This window comes from Trachypithecus francoisi, unplaced genomic scaffold (genome assembly GCF_009764315.1).
Source record: "Trachypithecus francoisi isolate TF-2019V2 unplaced genomic scaffold, Tfra_2.0 Lachesis_group5, whole genome shotgun sequence".
In the NCBI taxonomy this organism is placed as follows: Eukaryota; Metazoa; Chordata; class Mammalia; order Primates; family Cercopithecidae; genus Trachypithecus; species Trachypithecus francoisi.
Genome location: NW_022681470.1, coordinates 81733070 through 81737145, shown reverse-complemented (window position 1 = coordinate 81737145; position 4076 = coordinate 81733070).

The following is a 4076-nucleotide window of genomic DNA, read 5'->3' as shown; positions in this document are numbered from 1 at the left end:
AGAAGAGCAAAGCTGGAAGACTTATGCTACCTGACTTCAAGATTTATTTAAAAGCTACAGGAATCAAAACTGTGTAGTTTGGTATAAATAAGGAAAATATATAAATGGAACAGAATATGGAAATCAGAAATAGATCCATACATAAATGGAGAACTAATTTTTTACAAAGGTGCCAAGGCAATCTAGTGGAGAAAGGATAGTTTTTTCAACAAATAGTTCTGGAACAATTAGATACCCACATGCAAAAAAGAAAGAAATGAACTTTGATCCATAACTCACACCATACATAAAAATTAGCTTAAAGTCAGGCAAGGGAAAGTATTACCTATTCAAAAATTAAACTAACTAGCTGCGTGCAGTGGCACATGCCTGTAGTATCAGCTACCTGGGAGGCTGAGGCAGAAGGATCCCTTGAGCCTAGGAGTTTAAGAACATCCTGGGCAACATAGAGAGACCCCATCTAAAAAAAAAAAAAAAATCAATTCAAAATAGAGCATTGACCTAAATGAATAACCTAAAACTATAAAACTTCTAAAAGAAAACACTGGAGAAAACTTTTGTGGCCTTGGGGCAAAGATTACTTAGATAAGACACCAAGAGCATAACCCACAAAAAATAAATATAAAGTGAACTCCATCAAAATTTAAAGGTTAAGCTCTTCAAAAGATACTTCTAAAAGAATGAAGACAATCCAGGTCGGGCGCGGTGGCTCATGCCTGTAATCCCAGCAATTTGGGAGGGTGAGGCAGGCGTATCACAAGATCAGGAGTTCGAGACTAGCCTGGCCAATATGGTGAAACCCTGTCTCTACTAAAAATACAAAAATTAGCCAGGCATGGTGGCATGTGCCTGTAGTCCCAGCTACTTGGGAGGCTGAGGCAGGAGAATCGCTTGAACCCGGGAGGCAGAGGTTGCAGTGAGCTGAGATCACACCACTGGACTCCAGCCTGGGCAAAAGAGCAAGACTACCTCTTAAAAAAAAAAAAAAAAAAATGAACACAACACAATCAATAAGCTGGGAGAAAATCTTCACGAAGCACATATCTGATAAAAGACTTGTATTCAGGCCGGGCACAGTGGCTCACGCCTGTAATCCCAGCACTTTGGGAGGCTGAGGCGGGCGGATCACCTGAGGTTGGGAGTTCGAGACCAGCCTAACCAAAATGGAGAAATCCCGTTTCTATTAAAAAATACAAAATTAGCTGGGCGTGGTAGCGTATGCCTAACCCCAGCTACTCAGGAGGCTGAGGCAAAAGAATCGCTTGAACCTGGGAGGTGGAGGTTGCTATGAGCCGAGATTGTGCCGTTGCACTCCAGCCTGGGCAACAAGAGTGAAACACCGTCTCAAAAAAAAAAAAAAGACTTGTATTCATGCTAATAACTCTAAAAATTAATAACAAGAAAACAACACAATTTTTTAAATGGCCAAAGGATTTTTAACAAAACATTTTAACAAAAGACTGACCATCCCAAGAGTCAGCAAAGATATGAAGAAACCAGACACTCACACATCATCAGGAATGGAAACAGTACAAGCACTTTGTAAAACATTTTGGTAGCTTTTTAAAAAGTTAAACAGGCCAGGCAAGGTGCCTTACGTCTGTAATCCCAACACTTTGGGAGGCCAAGGCAGGTGGATCACGAGGTCAAGAGATCGAGACCATCCTGGCCAACATGGTGAAACCCCGTCTCTACTGAAAATACAAAAATTAGCTGGGTGTGGTGGCACACACCTGTAGTCCCAGCTACTCGGGAGCCTGAGGCAGAAGAACTGCTTGAATCCAGGAGGTGGAGGTTTCAGTGAGCTGAGATCGCATCACTACACTCCAGCCTGGTGACAGAGCAAGACTCTGTCTCAAAAAAAAAAAAAATTAAACATATTTTGGGAAACCAAGGCAGGAATATCACTTGAGCCCAGGTGTTTTGAGACCAGCCTAGACAACATGGCAAAACCCTATGTCTACAATAAAAATACAAAAAATTAGCCAGGCGTGGTGGTGCATGCCTGCAGTCCTAGCTACTCAGGAGGCTGAGGTGGGAGGATCACCTGAGCCTGGGAGGTTGAGGCTCCACTGAGCCGTGATCATGCCACCACACTTCAGCCAGGTGATAGAATGAGACCCTGTCTCAAAAAAACAAAAAAAAATTGGGTCCAGGCCCAGTGGTTCACACCTGTAATCCCAGCATTTTGGGAGGCCGAGGTGGGTGAATTGCTTGAGGCTAGGATTTCGAGACCAGCCTGGCCAACATGGCAAAACCCCATCTCTACTAAAAATACAAAAATTAGCCAGGCGTGGTGGTGGGCACCTGTAATCCCACCTACTTGGGAGGCTGAGACAGGAGAGTCGCTTGCACATGGGAGGCAGCGGTTGCGGTGACCCAAGATTGGGCCACTGCACTCCAACCTATGTGACAGGGCGAGATTCTGTCTCAAAAAACAAAAAAAATTGAAACCTAACACTGAGGATTTTTAGGGCAGCGAAACTACTCTCTATGACACTACAATGGTGGATACATGTCATCATTAAAGGTTTGTCCAAACCCATAGAATGTATAACACCATGTGAACCCTACATTAGGGTTACATTAGAGTGAATCAACCTTACTGAAAACTATGGACTGAGTGATAATGATGTCAATGTAGGTTCATTGACAGTAACAAATGCACCAACAGCGCGGATGGTGATAATGGGGGAGGGTTTACGTGGAGCGGGGCAGGGTGTATATGAGAACATCCTGTACTTTCAGCTCAATTTTGCTGTGAACCTACAACAGCTCTAAAAAAATCAAGTCTATTTTTTTAAAAAAGGAAACAAGTACTGATAAATGCTACAATGTGGATGAACATTGAAAACACCGTGCTAAGTGAAAGAAGCCAGTCACAAAAAAATATATACTGTATGGACTCCATTTATATACGTCCGGAATAAGTAAATATATAGAAAAAGAAAGCATATGATTAGTGGCCTACAACTGAGGCATGTGGAGAATGGGAAATGACTGCGAATTGATATGGATTTTCTTTTGGGGTGAAATACTCTAAACTTAGATTGTGGTGTTGGTTGCACAACTTTGTTAATCTACTAAAAACCAGTGAATTGTGTACACTTTAAATGGTTGAATTTGGTAGTATGTTAAAATCTTAATAAAGATGTTTTAAAACTGTTTAAATCACTATGTTAACTGAAAAAAAGAAATGATTTATGTAAGGTATATGCATGTGAGGAAGAGATATATATTCAGAAGTAAATACATATGTCTATAGATTCAATAAATTCCTTTTAGTTATTATCTTAAATCAGAGGTAAGCCAAGGGAAGTAAGTGTGCCTTGTGTGCTGATACTATTCTATAGAATACTGGTGTGATTAACTCCCCTTAAAGAAAGGGGAGTAAAAGTCATACTAGCTATAAACTCATATTGTTTAAAATGTATAATGAATCAAAAATAAGTCTGTATTGAACATCCTTTGTTCAAAATTTACAATGGAGGCCAGGCACAGTGGTTCATGCCTGTAATCCAAGCACTTCGGGAGGCCAAAGTGGGTGGGTCACTTGAGGTCAGGTGTTCAAGACCAGCTTGGCCAACATAGCAAAACCCCATCTCTACCAAAAATACAAAAATTAGCTGGGTGTGGTGCTGGGCGCCTGTAGTCACAGCTACTCGGGAGGCCAAGGTACAAGAATTGCTTGAACCTAGGAGGCAGAGATTGTAGTGAGCTGAGATCGTCCCACTGCACTCCATCCTGGGTGACAGAGTGAGACTCCATCTCAAAAAAAAAAAAAAAAATTAAATTAAATATACAATGAATTAAGGATAAAGTCATAATAAAAATAACTGGCTGGATGCAGTGGCTCTCGCCTGTAATCCCAGCTACTCAGGAGGCTGAAGTGGGAGGACTGTTTGTGCCCAGGAGTTTAAGGCCATAGTGAGCCACAGTCACGCAACTGCACTCCAGCCTGGGCGACGGAATGAGACCACATACCTTAAAAAAAAAAAAAAAAAACCTACCACATGATTCAACATTCTACTCCTGGATATATACCCAAGAATAACACAAAGGCACATACACAAATG